General features: G+C 39.8%; 1 protein-coding gene and 1 pseudogene across 1 annotated transcript in view; both read right to left on the bottom strand.

The window, feature by feature from the left end:
* Rab3b (RAB3B, member RAS oncogene family) overlaps positions 1–21,009 on the bottom strand; it is a 68,156-nt gene that overhangs the window by 31,620 nt on the left and 15,527 nt on the right.
* LOC124988544 (tubulin-specific chaperone A-like) lies at positions 6,846–7,226 on the bottom strand (annotated as a pseudogene).

Raw genomic sequence — 21,009 nt, 5'->3', positions numbered from 1 at the left:
GGAATGACTCACTGGCTACTTGAGGAAGGAGACCATGTCATCAAGAACAATCAAGTTGCTTCCAAGCAACAGACATTCACTGAACTCTTCATCTGAGCAAAGCATTATGGCAAAGAATAGACACCAAAGTGAGCAAGCCACTGCCCTTGCCTCTAGCAACTCTGTCATTGTGGCAGACAGACACACAGGCAAGGTGATAAAGATTCATGTCAGCTGAACACCTACTATGTGAAGGCACTTTGATAAGTGCCTTACATATGGGATCTTTTTATTATTTGTAGTAACAAAATAAAATTGCTAGTTGAGTATTGTTATGTGCCATAGACTAAGCACTTTTCCCATTTTATTTAATTTTCAAAACAGCCTTCTGAAATACTGTTACCTCTATTTACAAATAAAGAAATGTCAAATAACTTGCCATAAGATCTTGTAGTTAGTCAATGGCAAACTCAGAATCAAACTTGGGTCTTTCTGATTGCAAAACCTGTGCTCTTTTCAGAATAACTTTTCTCCTTCTTTCTCTTAAGTCAAGTTTGCAGCCCTGTTTTATATATGAATTAACTGAGGGTCACAGAAGTTAAGAAAATGCTAGAGTCACATGCTGTAAATGAGCAGTCAACAGGTTCAATCCCCAGTACAGCAAGAAGAAGAAGAAAAAAAGCTGAGTTAGGATTCAAATTCCATCATTTGACCACAGACTGTGCATTTTCAACACAACCTACAACCAACCAGACTGTGTATTGTTGTTCCTCCTCTGCTCCCTAGGATAGGACCCAGTTCACTTAGCAGCTTCTCAGACAGGAAGTCCTCCAACCATGGCTAAGGCTTCCAGAGACCCTTCCAAGGACTTGCCATCCACCAGAGTGTAAGGCTGGAGACCTCTTGCAGATATTAAATGAACTAACATGTGTCTAGAACACAGGTGCTCAATTAATATTCACTTCTACCCTTCACTTGTTTACGGAGGTCCCTCACAGTCACCCACACTCAGGTCTGCTCCACATTTCTGTCCAAGCTACACTCTGCGGCACGTGCTCTCTCCCAGCTTTTCCACTTGTCTTGCCCATCATAGTGTTGAATTTTCAAGTTAAAAGGAACCTCAAAAGTTATTCAATCTACCCCCTGACTCAAAATAGGCATTCCTTCTATGCCACATTTACATTGAATACCTCCAGTGCCCGACACACACCACCTCTTCAGACAGTCATTCCACTGACAACAGTTCTGGTTATTAGAACATGTCTTCCTTTCATTGAGCTGAAAGCTACATGTGGTACTTTCTATCTATTGATTTAACTCTGTTCTCTGGAGACCCAAAGAATAAATCTATGGATTCACTCATGTGGCAGCCATCCAAATATTTAAATCCTGTGTTTGTTTAACTTTTAGAGTTTACAATGCCGCCACCCTCCCTTATTATCTGTGTTAATTCACAGAAGTTTGAGAGAAGAACCATTCCACAAAAGGGATGACTGAGGCTTAAAGAGGCAAGACAGGGACCGATGAAAATGAGCTTAAATAAAACCAGGTCTTATGTCTCCAAGAGACCAGCACTCTTTTCACAAGGCTACATCACTGATGTTTTCAATCACATGTCACAGGGACCTTGGCAATTAGCAGTATGACCAGAACAGTGAAGGGAACTGAAACCCACTAAAGTAAGATGTTAAGCCCTGGGGGAATGGGGAAGAGTACTGCTCTCTTCAGATACCTAAAGTGCCTAAAGGATTTACAATCTCTTTTTCTTTCAAATCTTTACTGGACACTGATTTTGTTCTGATAGATAAACACTGATAGATAAACAGATGGATACACCACAGTACTTGCTTAAAGTCAACAGTTCTGTTTACTATAGAAGATAAACCTATATTGAATATGAGTTCGAAAGACCCCTTCCTGTGCCTTCCTAGTGCCTTTCCTTGAAGTAACATCCTTCCCTCAGAGCTCAGCTCAGCATAGCATTCTGGACCATCCTGGCAAAATCAAATGCTCCCAAATAATATGCTTTCCTGGCATCATGTGCTTCTCTTTGTAGCACTCATCCCCACTGTAATTTTGTATTTATTTGTATAATTATTTGATTAGTATCTGTCTCCCCTGCCAAACTGCAAGTGCCACAAGAACAGGATGTCTGGTTTCACTTACTATTGTGTCTCCAGTGCCTGGCACAGCACCTGGCACATAAGGCTGGAGTGTTCCAATAAAAATCTGTTGAAAGGATGAATTTATTGGGTGTCTGCAACATTGTGGATAGAACACACTGAATGTCAGCTGGGTCTTTCTGAAATTCAAATCTCATCATCTCCCTCCCAGTCTTAACCCAATCAGTGAATTAATCCCTTGATGGGATTCATCAAGTGGTAACTAAGAAAAGTAGGGTATGACTGAAGGAGGTGAGTCCCTGGGGACGTGCCTTTGGGGTGTATATTTTTATCTGGCAAGTGGAGTCTCTCTCTCTGCTTTCTGATCATCATGTGAACTGCTTCCCTGTGCCACACTCTTCCACTATATTGTTCTGCTTCATCTCAAGCCCTGAGGAATGGAGCCTACTGTCCATGTACTGAGAACTCTGAAACTATGAACCATAAAATAAACTTTTCCTCCTCTATAGTTGTTCTGGTCAGGTCTTTTAGTCACAGGAGCAAAAAAGCTGAACACAGAAATCAGTACTGAGAAAAGTGGAGTTGTTGCTATGACTAACCTGACCATGTGGTTCAGAAACTTTTTGAGCCTTTTGAAATTGGTGGGAGGAATTTCAAGATGCTTAGCCACTGGGCTGGGGTTGTACTCAGTGGCAGAGCACTTGCCTTGCACGTGTGAGGCACTGGGTTGATCCTCAGCACCATATAAAAATTAAAAAAAATAAATAAAAAGTATTGTGTCCATGTACAACTAACTATATTTTTTTTAAAAGGATGCCTTGCAGTACAAACTGGAAATGCTTTATATTATTACAAGTGGAGCTTAATGGTTGATTCTGGTGGGAGCTCAGACCAGAATTCCAACAGGACTATGCACAATAAAGATTGGGCTTATGTGGTTTTAGAGGAAAAGGAGAACACTATTGGTAATTGGACTAGAGGCCATTCATGTTACGTTCTGGCTGAGAAGTTGTCTGCATCTTTGTCCAGAGATTTAAGAAAGATGGCTTGAGGGAACCTCAGGATTTGGCAAGATGATAGCCATCTCAGACTCAAGGAAGTAAAAGCAAAAATTATCTTAAGAAGACAGCAGTAGCAAACCCTTCTTGCACAAGGGGATCTAGGAAGTTTTATCAATGTGCTCAGCCACCCAGGTACTCAGAGACTGTTGCAGGCCTGGTCACTGGAAGCTTGGCTACTGCTCAAGATGGTGGCAGACCTTAGTGTCAACCACGTGCTACTGGTTCTACCAGAATGCAGGATGCTGGAGTTAGGGAATCATAGGAGGCTTCCACCAAGAATTCAAAGGAGAGCTGGGGCTGTAGCTCAGTGGCAAAGTACTTGTCTGGCACATGTGAAGCACTGGGTTCGATCCTCAGCACCACATAAAAATAAAATAAAGGCATGCTGTCTATCTACAACTAAAAAAAAAAAAAAAAATTAACAAGTGTGACCAAAAAAAAAATTTTTAAAAATTCACAGGAAAGCCTTGGAGGCAAGGCAAAGTGCAACAGGGTCAGAGTCCCTGCAGGCAGCCCATGAGAGGGCAAAGTGTAAAGATGTGAGGAGGAAGCCAAAGCTTCAGTAGAGACCACCAAGATTAAGAAATGCCAGTAACATGCCAGGGACATCATCCTAGGAAAGCTGCAGGAATTAAACAGAGACAAGTCAACAGAAAGGCCACTTGGGCTGCAACCAATAAGGCCACAGGGATGAATCTACATAAGCCCTTTGGACAGAACATCATGAGGCCATGTGCCCCAGATGCCAGACAGAACTACAGGATTTGTTTGCCCAGCTGGATTTCAGTCTTCCTTTGGTCCTATCCCTTCTTTCTATGCCCCTATTTTTCTGAATGGAAATGTTTACTTTATACCTTTATATATTGGATACTTGTAAATCGCTTTTGATTTTTATAGGGGCTCACTATCCAAGCTTGTTCTGGGACTCAGAGGAGACTTTGGAGTTGAACTGTTGGATAATCTTGGAACTGTTAAGACTTTGGGAACTCTTGGAAATGGACAAAATGTATTTCACATTATGAGACGGTCATAACCTTCTGGGAGCTGGGAGTGGAATATTATGGTTTTGGGTGAGGTGTCCCTCAAAAGCTCTTGTGAGAAAAATGCAAGAAGTCTTAGAGGTAAAATGAATGGGTTATAAAAGTCTTAACCCAATCAGTGAATTAATCCTCTGTTAGAATTAACCAAATGGTAACTGAAGACAGGTCGGGTGCAGCTGCAGGAGGGGATGTGCCTTTGGGGTGTGTATATATACATATATATATATATATTTTTTTTTTTTTTTTGGCCATTTCTACCAATTGTTACACAGTGGTAATTTTTTTTTTTTTTATTGTAAACAAATGGGATACATGTTGTTTCTCTGCCTGTACATGGAGTAAAGGCATACCATTTGTGTAATCATAAATTTACATAGGGTAATGTTGTTTGATTCATTCTGCCATTTTTTCCCTTCTCTCCCACCCCTCCCACCCCTCCCCTCCCTCTATACAGTCCTTCCTTCCTCCATTCCTGCCCCCCTCCCTAAACCCAACTCCAACCCCAACACTAACCCCTCCCACCCCCCATTATGTGTCATCATACAGTGGTAAAATTATAAATAAAAACTTCCAATTTAATAATGACTCAGTTACAACTATTCTTAATGTGCCTCTTGATGGCCATGAAGTATAAGTAAAATGTGTCAGAAATTTACAGAAATAATACCTTCACAGAATGTTAACCTTCTTGTGCTTCTCAATACCTGGAAAGAAATCCAGCATAAAAGTCTGTAGTTGAGACATGAATTCTCTAGGGATATATTTCTTTTCATCTACCTGTTCATTGATTTCTTCTTTCCTAGGTTTTTTGGTAATAAAGTAATTTTTTCAGCAATCAAGACTCAGGTGCTGGCTCCAAAATTCCTCTTCAGAATTTCTTTTCTCCAGGAGGACAGATACATTTTCTTTTTAATGTTCTGTTTTCATAAAGCTTTAATCAGTCAAGCAACCATTTGCTATAAATATTTATGTATAAATTAGGTAAAGGGATGAAATGAGGTATTACACATTTAAAAAAATACTTTCTTTGACAGACATCATTACCCCATGTACATGTATGATTACACAAATGGTATGAATCTACATCATGCACAACCATAGAAACGAAATGATGTACCCCATTTGTGTACAATGAGTCAAAATGCAGTCTGTAAAAAATAATTTTTTTTTTAAATTCTGGAAATAAAGAATTCACATATTTTTTAAAAATACTTTTTTTTAGATGAAATTCTATTTGAAAAACTAAATATACCCTCCTCTTCCCACCCCCCAAAGTCAACTTGTTCTGCTGCTTGATATAAACTGCAAAATAATCTATAGTCTCAAGTCTCTTGATACTCAAATCTCTCATACAGAGCTCCAGTATCAAATTTTATACAGTATTATTAGTTTTCATTTTCTCAACTCTTCTTCTCCCCACCCCAAATACTTTTAAAGTAGCATGTGATTTTTTGAGATGACATTTGAATTTAGAAATGTATCTGACATGTTACTCTCCAATTAAGTAATTTTGGGAATATATAAATTTTATTTTTGAAGTGATGCATTCAGTGCTTTATAACAGGCACCTTTGTAAATAAAACTCAGAAAGGATATTATTTTTTCTTCTCTGATGAACAGATTCAACAAATATATGTTATGGTTTCTAGTAATCATTTATAACTTCCAAAATCAGACCAACTATTCTACTACTATTAAGTATTTTATAGCAGCAGAAGTCCAAGTTTTTTTTCAATTATGAGTTTTAAAATTTAAATGTTATTAATACTATTTTGTTTCATTATATCAATGCTTATGTTAGGCTGGTGATAAGAGGTTCATATGCATGTTCTAGGTATACCAGAGAACTAAATGAGTTGTCATATATTTTTGAAAAGAAAACCCAAATGATTAGGTAATGGGTTTACAAATATAATGGAAAAATATTTTGTGACAAAACAATACTTCTTTTCCAATCAAGATAATCAATGTTTGGCTAAAGCCAGCAAATGTTGCAGTTGGCTTATATCTTGCCAACTCTGTTCAGAGAGGGCATGTCAGTATCTTGAAATCGGTTATGGTGGGAATATTTACAATGTAGAAACCAGCAAAAGTTACAAAGCAGAGGTTCCCTACCTTTTGAAGAATACTTAATCACTGTCTAGCACATCACTAGTAACAGTTATTATTTCCTTAAACTATAATTCAATTCCTCATTATTCATAGGGATATAAATTTTTTTTCAATTTTCTTATTAGTTTATAGTAATGGAAATGTTACACTTTCATTGTGAAGGAATAAATATGTTGAGGCCTTATCTACAGAGAATTCTTCCTTTCTTTTTAGGGAATTGTGGTTTATTCAAAATAAATTCTTTAAAAGTTGGATTTTTATCTAAAAGCACAGTATCCTACTTATTACTCAGTCCATGTTTATGAAGCCAAATATTTAAACATCAGGTAGAAACTCACAGGTTTTAATTATCTATCAAAAATGTCTGATTTAATGACAAAAAGTTAATTTTGGAAAGTATGAAATAAACAATTTTATTAGATGAATGCATTTATTTGACACAGTAAAATATGCAAATAAAAATGTATGCAACTTAATAAAAAGAATCACATTCTCATACTACTTGAACACAGCAGTGGTCAAAAATAATGAATCGCAGAATGGACCCTAAGATTTAAAGTAAAAACACCCTATACAGAAAAGTTTCAGGCTTCCAACTTTACTGAATCCAGTACTAAACATGCTTCTTTATATTCCTCAGCTTCTTCCAAGTCTTTTTCAGTTTCTAAAATCTGCTGAAGATCAGTATATGCAGCTTCTAACCTGCGTTGGCAATCTGGGATCATCATCCGGGACTCTTGAAGGATCTCTGCCTGCTTTTTAATGGCATAATTTTCACTATCTTCAGATTTCATTTTTTCAATCTTTTCTTCTTGTTGTTTTGCTTCTTTTTCATACATCACTTTTTCTTTGACCAATCACTTCACTATGCCGGTCTTGATCTTGATCTGCCTCACACAAGGATCGGCCATGGTCCCTTCTGGGGTATATATTTTATACCTGGCAAAGGGAATCTCTCCACTTTCTGATCTTCATGTGAGCTGTTTCCCTCTGCCACACTCTTCCATTATATTGTTCTGCCTCACCTCAAGTCCTGAGGAATGGAGCCTGCTGTCTATGGACTGAGACATCTGAAACCATGCACCCTAAAATAAACTTTTCCTCTATAGTTATTCTGGTCAGGTCTTTTAGTCACAGCAGTGAAAAAACTGACTAATATAGTGAGTCTTCTCTCTCTGTTCCTCTTCAATTCCCTTCCTCCTGGACAGATTGGGGTAGAGATGATAGGCACCAGGAAGACAGGTAATGTGGGTATTGGGGCTGGCTTTCCCCATACCCATTCTTTTATTTTTATTTTCTTGCAGCTGTAGATGGACAGCATGCCTTTATTTTATTAGCTTATTTTTGAATGTGGTGCTAAGGATCAAATCCAGCGCCTCACACATGCTAGGTAAGTGCTCTGCCACTGAGCCACAGCCCCAGCCCCCACCCCATACCCATTCTTAGAACCACAGATGCTTAGCTTCAAGCCCTTTGTATTTTGCAGCAGCTGGGAATTGAGGTTTTATATCTCATGCAAATGGGAGGAAACAGGTTAAAAAAAACTGGAGTCCAAGGACCCAACACATAGGTAGCAACTGATTAGATTCTTCAGGAAAAAGGCAAGAAAGGGGTCACTGGAGTCCAAGACTGAGGGTTATGAAGCTACCCTCTTTGATCCTATCTAGGTTTTGAAGTTCAGGTCAAAGGAGACCTATCTTGGGAAGTCCTTCAGGATCCAATTTCAAAATTCATCACCATTCCTTTTGGAATGTACTTTGGCTTTTATTTTAGCAGTAGCAGAGCACAGACTATTAGAGCTAGAAGATCTTTGTGAGAATATGGATTTCACATATATTTACTGAGTCTACTCTGCCAGTGAATAAGACCCATGTGATTCCTACCCTCAGAACTCTCAAAGTCTTGTGGGGAATTTACCATACAGGTGACAAGTCCTATGATAGGTACACACAGAAACAACTCCCTTATTTTAGTCAGCTTTTTTCTCTGCCGTGACTAAAAGACCTGACAAGAACAATTTTAGAGGAGGAAAAAATTATTTGGGGGCTCACAGTTTCAGGGATCTCAGTCCATAGAAGGCTGGTTCCATTCCTCAGGGCTCAAGGTGAGGCTGAACATCATGGCAGAAGAGTGTGGCAGAGGGAATCAGTTCACATGATGATCAGAAAGCAGAGAGAGACTCTACTTGCCAGATACAAAATATATACACCAAAGGCATGACCCCAATGACCCACCTCCTCTAGCCACATCTTCCCTGCCTTCACTTACCACTCTGTTAATCCCATCAGGGGATTAATTCACTGACTGGGTTAAGGCTTCAAATCATTTCTCCTCTAAACCTTCTTGCATTGTCTCACACATGTGCTTTTAGAGGACACCTGACATCCAAACCATAACATCCCTCATTTTACAGATGGGGAAACCAAACTCCAGAGAGAGTCGTAACCTGCATTCTTATTTTTGGCATTGGTCCCTCAGACAAAACCCTCAAAAATTTTCACAGATGTGAACACCAATTTCCATAATTTCCACTAAGATATAGGCACCACATTTTACTTCAAGCAGATAAACTGAAATTCATAGAGCTTCCTTTCATTGCTCTTCAATGGATCTGGCATATCTTAGAGATTCAGTAAATACTTGTTGAATGAATGGATCATAGCACCCATGTCAGGAATTTGTTTCCACTCCCTTCTATACCTCTCATTTAGACTGTGGAAGAGAGGTTGTGCCTTATCATTTCTGTACCCTCAATATCTAGAGCAGTGCTTGGCCCCTGCCAGCAAACATATTTAATCAAGTTTGGTACTGTTGCCCATGCCTGTAATCACAGTTACTCAGGGGACTAGGGCAGAAGGATTGCAAGTTTAAGTGCACCCTGGGCAATTTAGTGAGACCCTATCTCAAAATAAAAATAAAAAGCATTGGGGATGAAGCCAGATCAGTGGTAGAGTGCTTGCCTAGCACTCACACAACCCTGGGTTCAATCCCCAGTACGGGGCGATGGGGAGGCAGGTGTGCATTAAAGCAACAAAGATGAATGAATGAGAGAAGGGTGACAATATGATCTCTCTGTTGTCCTAAATAACATCCCCCAAACACACACCCATCTTCTTGAAACCCTCTATTTTTTGGCTTTTGTGATACCTCACTTTTCTGATTCTTTGCCATCATCTCTTCCTGCTCTTGCTGTATCCCCTACACTGGCTTCTTATCCTCTTGTGGGCCCTCGCTTCCAAGTTACAGATGGAAATTTCCAACTGTCTACGGGACATCTCCACTTAATCTGAATCCCTCTGACATGTACATGGTTAATTACTCACAATCATTCATTTCATTTGTGTCTTCTCTTGCAAAAAAAGTCCTCATGAACACCTCACACATGTCTGGGCACACAGCAGGTATTCTAAAGATGTCTGCTGAATGAACTATAATACCCCAGTGCTGTGCATGGACAAATTTAGCATCAGAGTTGCCAACCCATTTCCTCTTCACTCTTTTTGCCTCCAAATTGACATCAGCACCATTCACAGCATTCTGAGAAATCTCTCTGGGGAATTCACTTAATTTGCCACCTGCTGTATCCTTTACGTGACTCACCCAATTCCCCTTCAAGACAGGAAGATGTGGGGAGAAAAGTGAGATGGGAGAGGGCCAGGAAGAAAAAGAGAATCTTGGAACAAGATTATACTTAATATATCCTCAGGTCATAACAAGTAAAAGGAAATGAAGAAAGTCAGGTCTGGCGCTGAGAAATTGCAGGTGATAAAAATAGTTCTCTGGTCAGACAATTCACAGAAAAGAAATGGTTAATAGCTGACTGTCCAATAAATAATCAGAGAAATACAATGTGAAATGATGAGATACAATTTTTTTATCTATTGAATTAGTTAAACTAAGACTCTATGATATTAGATTTCCACAAAGATAAAATAAAGTATGAATTACTTAGAATATGTCTAAAGGAAATAACCTATGAAACCTAGGAGAAGTTTTGCAAATGAGAATGATCATTGTAACATTATTCTAGACAGTCCCAAATTGGAAAGCAGTTAAAGCAGTCAAACAATGGGGGTGTGGAAATTAGTTTTGAGGGTCTAGAGACAGGACCTCATTCTCTTACCAGTTTAGAGAGTGCAGCACAACATAACTGTAACAAATATTGTTGACCGAATTGATTAATTAATGGATATGGTACGCCCTTCCTATAAAGTATAATGAAGTCATTAAAAACATTCATAAAGACTTTTTAATAATGTTAGGTATATTTATGTTGTAATGTTAAATGAAAGATTCATAGAAAAGAAACTGGAAAGAAATCAACAAAAAATATCAATCATATTTTTTTCTTTAAGCTTAGCTATAATTTCAAAATAGTTTATACTACTTTTTTAATTCAGAAAAAACTAAATCCCTAGTAAAAGCTAGCAGTTACTATTCTGATTATTAGTAGTCCAGGGATAAGGAAATATGGGAAAAACAGGGAAGACCAAACATAAGTTGATATTATAGCTGGATGGTGGAGTTCTTGTACTATTTATTTACTCCTCCTGCTTAAGTTAAATATGTTTGAAATTTTATGTAATAAATAGCTTAAACAAAAAAATAGAAAGAACTGAAACAACACAGCAACTGGGAAGAATACAGGGACTTCCATTTTTAATGGGGTATAATACTATATTTCATGGATGTTAAAATGCCCAATTTTCCACATTTAAGCATCTCTGAAATAGGATGTTTCTTACAATTGACAATATCTTAGATTCTCTGAAACACAATACTTAAAACACCAGGTAGGGGAGGAAGTAGGAAGTGAGGCTGAAGCTAGATTTTGACTGTCTTGAACACCAGGCCAAGGCACTGGGACACTGTCCTGAGGAGAATGAGAGATGTTCCTGTCACCCGGAGGATATTCAGTATGTGCTAAATGGTAAGGGTGTTGTGATTGGGACATTACTGCTCATGTCAAGGGCCAGAAGACATTGACCTTTGTGGGAAAAGTGTTTGGGGCTTACCCTCCTCTCTCTCATTATCCCATGAGTCCCAGTTCTTTTCTTCCTCAAGTCTCTCACATTACTTTCATTTTCCTGAAAGCATAATCGTTTCCCCAGAACCTAAGCCAGCTCCATCACCAATGTGAATATCCACAGTCCTGAGTCCCCACAGCAGCTTCTAATGTGACATTCTAAAGCCAAAAACCTCGGTTTGATGCCTGGTCCAGAGACCTAATACTGAACTCATTCCTGAATGGAGATACGAGGAGTTAACATATACAGGGCAGGCAGGAGATTAAATTGAACTTCTCAGGACATCTGGGATATAACTAGAAAGAGAAATCAGGAGTTCAGGATCTCCAGCCTGCTCTGGGCTGTGCTTTTCCTCTGTGTCTCAGAGCTGCTTTCTATGGGGATTTGGCCTGAGTAACCATAGCAGACAAATCCCCTGATGATCATTTGCATACAGGTGCCAGAGTGTTCTAAAAATAGGATCAACACTCTTGGCTCCACAAAGCAAAAGCCTTGAAATGTATTTATAAAGGATGGAGGGGCAACCATGTGAGGAAGGAGGAGGAACCTCTCAGGGGCAGCCTGACAACAGGAAGCTGCAATATGCAGGCTGGGAGTAAGGAGCCCTGGGATCATTTAATTTTACCACTCGTTTGCTTTGTGGGCTTAAGAACAGCCTACACCCTGGGCCTCCATCTTTCAAATAGGGATATTGGACTACGTGATTTTAGGGTCCCTTTTAGCTCTATGGAGCTCTAAGGATATTATATATACTATATTAGGATAAAAAATAATTATTATTACAATGAAATAATAATTGCTAACATGAATTGAGTACTTACTAAGTGTCAGGCACTTTGACAAGTGTTTTTTATACATTACTTCACCAATCCTCACAACCAGCTCTTTGAGGCAAGTAGGAATTCAAAGATACTGAGGTACTAAGAAGAATTTAGAGAGTACTTGCAAATATTCCCAGTTAGTGTTAGAGCTGGGGATTTAAGCCCTGTGCCATTCTGTCTTCAGGTTGCTAGGATGCTAAACTTGTCCTTGATTTTCTAATGATTCCAGGGACTTAAGTTCACATCACCCCCTCCATTCTTTTCTCCCTAGGTTCTCACCACCGTGGGCTATTCTTGAAGTTCCAAATATTGTGTTCCTCCATCTCTGTGCTTTGCTTATGCTGTTCCTTTTGCCTGGAACAGCCTTTATCCCCTGCCCTGCTGAACCAGACCCTACCTACCATTCAGACTTCAGTGCAAATGTGTCCCCCTCTGTGACTCACATTTTCTCTAATACCCACAGGCAGAAGTAATAAGTGGGTACCATTTGCTGAGACAGAGTGTGCCAGGCACCATGGTAATCCTTACCACAACTTTCCTGGGAGAAGTTCCTTTTTCATGCTCTTTTTACATATGAAATAACTGAGACCCAGACTAAATATCTTGCCTGAGATCATACAGATGAACTGTATGGTCTGACCTCACAGTTTTCCTTACTCTATTCTACCCACTTTGTAACCATGCAGTATATGAATTGCTACTGTGTTTGTCTCTGCCATGAGATAATAAATTCTTCTAGTGACTTTAATGTAAACTCTATATATAAATTCTTTTTATAAATGCTTGTAGAGGTTTTGTTTGAATCAATTTTGAATGTGTGAATGAACAGCTGAGAGATCATTTGAGCAACATACCTAGGAGGTGGGAGAATCAGGATAGAGTCAGGACTAAAGGGAAAACAAAAAAGTTAAGTTCCTCATTACGTCTAATCTTTCTCTGCCACCTTAAATTCCTTTGGAACAAGATTTAAAAAAAAAAAAAAAAAAAAAAGTATGCACCTTGGCACCCGCTTCTGTTCCTACCTCAGGAGTGGGATCACCTCCTCCAAGAAGCCTATTGAAATTATCCTAATCCTCATCATTCCCTTAACTCTAGTGTTCCTTCAGCACTGAGGCATCATTTAATAAAACACTGTACTGTGAGGGACAACAGAAAGAGTATGGATTTGGGGATCAAGCCCATCAGAGTTCCATTTCCAGCTCCACCACTTCCCGGCATTTGACCTTGGACCAGTGACTTGACTTTCTGAACAGTAGACTTGCTAGCCACAAAATAGTGTTGATAATAATATCCTTTTCTCCGTATTGTTGGGAGGATAAAATGAGATAAGTGTTGTGACAGTGCCTTGTCAGCCGTAAAGCTCTGTATAAACATGAGTCATGTTCATTCAGCTTACAGTTTGCCCTCAATCTGTTGTTCTTTCCCCCAGAACTAGCTCCAGGCCTGGTCTCAGATTCCTGGGGAGATGGAGGTAAAGGAAAGTATACAGAAAGAGGAACCCAAGAAAGTAGCGCTGGGAACTGCCTAAGCAAACTTATGCTGCAAGGAAATGAAAGGGCTCATTACTCCCACTGAGCTCAATCAGTTGACACAGCAACAACCAATGGGACAGGACAGTATCCTAAGAGGGTACTTTCTCCCTTCAAAATGGCACCTCATGGCAACCTGAACACAATGGCCAACCTCAGGAACACCTTGGATTTTTTTTCTCTTCACTTACCTTCATTATCTATTCCTCCCCAAGTGTAGCTAAGGAAACTGTGAAAGGTTCAGCCTGCAGTCCTATGTAAAATAATTCCTAAAGCAAACCCAGCCCTATGGCTCATGGCTATAATTCTAGCTCCTCAGAAGCTGAGGCAGAAGGATCACAAGTTGAAGGTCAACCTGGACAACTTAGTGAGACCCTGTTTCAAGATAAAGAATAAAAAAGGTCTGGGATCTAGTTCAGTGATAGAGTGCCCCTAGGTTCAATCCCCAGTACTATAAATAAATAAATAAATAAATAAATAATCCCTGTAGCAAGTCACAGTGGCATGTACCTGTCTGTAGTCACTGCTACTGGGGACACTGAGACAGGAGGATTGCTTAAGCCCAGGAGTTAGAGACCAACTTGGTAAGATGGAATAGTGAGATTCCATTTCAAAATAGGTTACATTAAATAGTTCCTTAAGAGGAGCCTGTGATGTCCTGGGATGTCTCTAGTACAGCATTTAATTGTTGCTGTGGTTAGGTCTCACTTTTTATATGTGAAAATCTTGTGATCCAGTGGGAGGAGAGCAGCTATAGTTGAGAACAATTTAAAAAATCTTGGGTTCAAGTCCCACTTAACCTATTTACCAGTTGTGTGACCTTTGGTAAAGTATATATACACTTTGCCTCTCTGGGCCTAGGATTCCTTGTGTGTGTAATGAAGAGACAAGACCTCCTCTTATGATAACATGAGATTCTAGAAATATCAGATGATTTGCTTGGACTGGTGTCCGCAATGGCTCTGAGAGAAAAATGAGTAAGAAAATAGCATGTCTATTCTACAGAGGCCAGTCAACAGAAGTTTCAGACCTCCTAGTCACTGAGGGGCAGAACTGATGGAGGAAGAGGGAGACCTTGACTCAGGGATTGATCCCTCACTTTTATTCTGCCATTGTTTTGGGGTTTTGTTTGTTGTAATTGTGGCAATACTGAGGACTGAACATAGGGCATCTCTGCTATTGAACTACATTTCCTTTTTAAAATTTATTATTTATTTATTTATTTTAAGACAGGGTCTTGCTATGTTGCCCAGGCTACCCTCAAATTTGCCACCCTCCTGCCTCTGAAATAGCTGAGATACCAGGCATACACAACCATGCCCGGCTATTCTGCCAGTCTTTATTGAACTCTTATTCTTGGCAAGGCCTTATGGCTGTGCCTGGTGCTGGAGCTGTAGACATGAGGTAGACCTGGCCCCTGCCCTTTGGGAACCTGCAGTCTGTGGGGAAGACAGGTATGTTCCAGACACTTGGAATATAGCTGGTAGGTATGGAAAATTAGGGAGAAGTCTTTATTTGAGGTTGATGGGAGGGTGGTCAGCAAAGTTCTGCTAGAAGAGAGGATATCTGAACCAAGTCTTAAAAGTCAAATGGCAGAGAATGAAAAAGGAAAGGCAGTCACTAGGGAGGAGAAAAAAATTGGACAAAGCAAGGAACAAAAATGTATATCCTTGACTCACAGCCAAGAAGAGACTAAAGAGACAGGACAATTAAATGTAAATGGTATTCTGGATGGGATCCTGGGACCAAAAATGGGAAGGGAGGGCACACTGGGTAAAATGTAAGAAAAATGGAATAAACTATAGACTTCAGTCAATCATAAGGTAGTGCTATTGGTTAATTGTAACAGATATACCAAACTAACATAAGATGTTGATAATAGGAGAAATTGAGTATAGGCTAAATGGGAACTCTGTATTATCTTTGTTCTTTTTCTATAAACCTAAGTCCACTCTACAATATTTTTTAAATAAATTTAAGTGCATGTAGTGCTGGGGCTAGAGGTTTGGAGTACACGTGGGTGGAGCATGAACTGCCTGAAGGGTGAGTTTGAAGATGGGGCTGGGAAGGCAGGAAGGACCTAGAGTGCCAGGCAAATGGATGTATTATGTACTGATGGAGAAATACTCCGCTCCTGGGTTTTAAGCACTGGAGTGACAGTGATCAGAGAGTATCTGGAGACAGCAATACTAAGAACAAGAATCTCCATTCAGGCTGCTACTATAGTCTAAGGGAGGGAGAAAATGGAAATCTGAGGTAGGGAAAGAGAGGAGAGCTAGGTTCACAGTCAGCCCTCAAAACAAACAAAATAAAGATTTAAGGAACAGAATTGAGATAAGTTCTGGAGAAATTTGCAAGGTAGAATTGATGGTTCTCAGGGACAATGGGATAAATAGGACAAGTGCAGACAGGAATAAAGATGACCTCAGTTTTGAACTGGGGGCAGTGTTGGTGAGGGTACTCAAGACAGGCAACACACATCCCCTTGGACTGGACCTCCTATTCATCTGGGCCTGAGCCAGAGACTCTGTGTCATTAGCACAGAGTCGACAGACTTCACAGAGGAAGGTGAGAAGCACTAGAGTACAGAGAGGACGAGAGTTCCCACTGGTCACCTGGCAACCCAAGGTGCAGGGCAATGGTGTGAGGGAAGGAGGAGCTGCAGGAGGGAGGGGTTATAAACCCTCAGTTGAAAGGCCTCCCCTACCCCCACCCCTGCACTCAGCAACACATTAGGCAGGCTCTAAGGAAGCTAGATCATTTCCAACCTCCAAAGGCAACTAGACACTTGCAGGGGCAGAGCACTGCTGCTCTCTCCATCCACTGAAAATAGGGGTGAAGAGGGAGGACACACATCTAATTTATCTGTTGATGATTCCACCTTGTCAATCCCATGGCTCACAATCTTAAAAATGATTGCTACCACCCAGATCAGTCACAACAGTAAGGCATAATAGAACAGGAACAAACAAATCCTGGCTCACCTCTCACCCCCTCATGGAACTTTATGTCTGATTATTGAGCATCTGTTACAGGCACCATGCTAGTTCTTTTCCTTATATTGTCTCATTTAATCTTTACTACAATGTTAAGAAGCATTAACATTTTTCCTATTTTACAGCTGAGGAAACATGTTCAGAGACACTGCTTATGCTGTGTGTTCATTCTACCACAGCTGAACTGAGTCCCCCGTACCTCCTCTCATCCTGTGCCACAGTGTGCAGCAGATCCTTAGAGACAATTACATTAAGTGCCAGCTCACTTAATTATATACCTATACACCAGTGTTGCTCAACCTGGGATGTTTATTAGAATCACCTATGAAGTCATAGGGGCTAGAGAGACAGGAGAGTTGATAGAAAGGGAGGGGAGCTGGAAAGCTAACAGGTAATAGTTGGCAACAGATGTGTCCCCTTTTAAGAATGTTTGCTTGCAGATTCCAATTTTTAGCTGTGGTGTTGACTCTTAATTTCCTGTGAGGTCTGTGGAGTATCAACAGGGCATTGGAAAGAATGGTGAAGGCAGTTGAGTGTGATATGAACATAATAGGCAGCTCTAATTTTGAAACCCAGCTGTGCCATTTACTAGTCTATATGATTTGGTCAAGTCTCTCACCTTTTCTGAGTCTCAGATTCCTCATCTGTTCTGTGTACCATACACTTTGATCAAAAAAGGAAGTAAAAAAGAAGGACTGTATAGAGGGAAAAGAGGGGTGGGAGGGGTGGGGGGGAAGGGAGAAAAAAAAAATAAACATCATCGCCCTATGTAAACGTATGATTACACAAATGGTATGCCTTGACTCTATGTACAAATAGAGAAACAACATGTATCCCATTTGTATACAATTAAAAAATAATAATAAAATAAAAAAAAATAAAAAAAAGGAAGTAAAGAATCTGCAAAATATATAGTTGCTGCACAATTAATATAATTCTTAACATTTTCACCATTTAGTGGGTGATTTACCAAAACCCTTACCCAATGTGAAAATATAGCAAGGAGAAGGGGAGAGGGCATAAGGTATACCTGGATTTTGAAGTCAGAGAGAACTTGATTCAAATCTGGACTCATATTTACCATTTGTGTGAATTTGAATAAGTAACCTAACTCCTCTGGACCTCAGTTTACTTACCTGCAAGATAGGTGTAATAACAGTACCTAGCTCATAGGTTATTTTGAGGATGAAATGAGTTGATAGAAACACTGAGCACAGTGCTGGCATGACAGCCAGCACAACTGCCAGCTCACATCAGTCCTGGGGGAAGGATTATTAGCCTAATTTACATAGATGGTAGCTGTTTTCCATTACCCCAACAATTATTGATGTGTGAAGTGGAGAGGGACCAGGCATTCAGAATTAGAACTGGCCAGTCTCTGGGCTTCTGAAAACAGGGATCAAAAAAAGAAGCAAGGATTGGGGCTGGGCTTGTGGCTCAGCAGTACAATGCTTGCCTAGCACGTGTGAGGCACTGGGTTCAATCCTCAGCACCACATAAAAATAAATAAATAAAATAAAAAGTGTTGTTCCATCTACAACTAAAAAAAAAATTTAAATGTAATTTTAAAACATCATGGGAAGAAGCCCAACTTTTCTAGACCATCTCAATTACTGGACTCTGATTTCCATACATCTCAGTTTATCATCTTTTCTTAACCTACCTCCTCCCCTCCTCATTCAACCATTTCCCTGTGCCTTTTAGAAATCAGTTATGGGGAAAAACAATTCTTGTCAATCTCTCATCTCTGAATGCTCCTTTCCCCTTGTTATAATTGAAACTGGCTCTTCCTAAGAACATGGCTCCCCAGAAGTTTCCAAATTGCCGATTGCTTCCTTTCTCATCACCCTTTAATCGCTAGACCAGGAGGTGGGATATATGTTGAAACCTCTCACCTCTGCTTCCAAATCATTCCCCCCCTTCAAAAAACAAAACAAAAGTTTTGAATCTCATATCATGAGATTATGCCACCTACTTATCCCCCTACGGTCAACGGAACAGCTGCTGGTTTGCTGTTACTTTCTCCATAATTCCTGGTGATTTCAATACCCACATAGATGAGCCTTTCAACCTCTTGCACTTTCATTTTCTTCAACTTCTCTCCTCCAGAAATGTTGATCTCTAACCCCATGGCAGCCATCACTCTCACAGTCACACCCTGAACCTCATCTTTACCAACAATAATTTCAAGTGTCCCACACTCAGACCACTGTGATCTTCCAGCCCCACTCCTGTTTCAACAGTCTTCATCCCCTACCATTTCTTCACCAACCCTCACCCCCCTGTGTCCTTACCTCCTTCCCTGCCCAGCTTGACTCCCATGATCAATCATGACAATGCCTCCCCCACAAATGCCTCTGACTCCCTTGGCCCGCTACTGCTTTCCTGTACTTACTCAGCAAAACCACATCTTCATTAAAGCCATCTCTGCCTATTTTATGCATGTATCCACAAAGCACAATATGGTTGGAGAAAAACACACAACCATTCTTTAAACTTGTGAATTCCAACTTATGCTCACTAATTTCAAGTGGAGCTTTAAAGCTAATCACCAAGCAAATTACATTTCCCTAGCCTATTCACTCTTCCACTTTTCTGTATGACATCCTCCTCTCCACTGAGCTACAACCCCAGCCCCCAGACCAACCTTTTGACCCCTCACATTCTCTCTCCCATTTCATCCAATTCAAATCCTGTCAGCAATATTTTCGACATATGCATAGAATCTAATTACTTCCCTACCACAGCCACTAACCCCTTTGTTCAAGAAACCATCATTCCTAATCTCCACTGTTGCAAATCCTGAGTAGTTCTCCCTGCTTCTGTCCTCTGCCCGTCACCATTTATTATTGAAACAGGCATAACCCTATCTCAGAGAAACCCTGTTATATAATAAGATGTAAGTAGTGATAATAGTTGCACAATTTGTGACTATACTAAAAATCACTGAACTGTATACTTTAAAAGAGTACAGTTTTATGGGATATGAATTATATGTCAATTAAAATGTTTTAAAATGCAACATAGTATCTTAGGTTGGATCATGAACAGTAAAAGGATATTAGTAAAAAAGTATTGAAATCTGAATAAAATCCTTAGTTTAATTAATCATATTATATCAATAACAGTCTCTTAGTTTTGACACACATACCATGGTTATGTAATAGGTTAACAGACAAAATGGGTAAAGGATATATAGAATTTCTCTACTATCATTGCAACTTTTCTGTAAACCTAAAATTATCCAGATAAAAAACTTATTTAAAAAATACATCAGATCATGTCATTCCACTGCTTAGTATCTACAGTGCATCATCAATATTTGTGTACATGTTGTATTTCCACTGCCTACACTAAGTGCTCCTTTGAAGGAGGGATGTTATTTCTCCAATTCCTGCAGAGCCTAGCACAGTCAGGCACTTAAGAGGTCCTCAAAAGCAAACATGCTTTTTCAAATGTCTTTTCTTCTATCTATAAAACTTTTCCCTATATTGACCTGAAAAACTTGCATTTATTTGTCAAGACCCAGTTCAAATGTATCCTCCTTTATGAAATCTTCAATGATTTTCCAGGTGGAAGTAACCATTCTGCTCCATGTTCTTATAACACTTTCTTCATCTCTTTATTATATAATTCATACCATATTATAGCTATTTATTTGCTCTCTTATCATGGAGCTTGGCACATAATATATGCATGACACGTTTATTGAATGAATGAATGTACAAAGGACTTCTAGTTATTTCTTTTCTCCCACACCAATTTGAGTGGATGGAAGGGGGCTGTAGGCCCAAAAAATGTGTCTTGGGGGCCTCATTGAACAGCCAATCGGGTGTACTAGTTAATTCATTTACAAATTACAAAGACAGACTATGCCTGCATTTCTGATTTGACTTCCCATAGTCTTTGTTGTGATTTTAAAAATCAGATTAACCTCTTCCAGCAGCTGGCTCCTACAGGCTTTGGGGAGATGAAAGTGTCAGTATGTCTCTGCAGCCACACCAGGAAACTTGCTGCCTAGAAAAATCAATTCTGATTATCACAAGAGCTGAGCACAGGATGATGTACTCAGGAACTGTCTCCACACTCCAGGAGCCATAGGAGCATGTCGGAGTCCCAGTCGCCCTGTTTAGCCTCCAGACTCTTCTGTGCTGCCCACTGGCCTCTTTCTAGGTCTCCAGTTTAGGTTCAGGTGACTAGAGTTCACCTTCCTAAAGGTGGCAGGAAGAGCCCACACTGTCCTGTGGATGGGTTTGTGCTGAGTCCAGAGTAAGGTATTATTAGCAAGCCCCACTTGCCTGAAGACTTTAGTCATGTACTT

The sequence above is a fragment of the Sciurus carolinensis genome, chromosome 1, assembly GCF_902686445.1.
Source record: "Sciurus carolinensis chromosome 1, mSciCar1.2, whole genome shotgun sequence".
NCBI lineage: Eukaryota > Metazoa > Chordata > Mammalia > Rodentia > Sciuridae > Sciurus > Sciurus carolinensis.
This window is presented reverse-complemented; position numbering and strand designations above follow the sequence as displayed.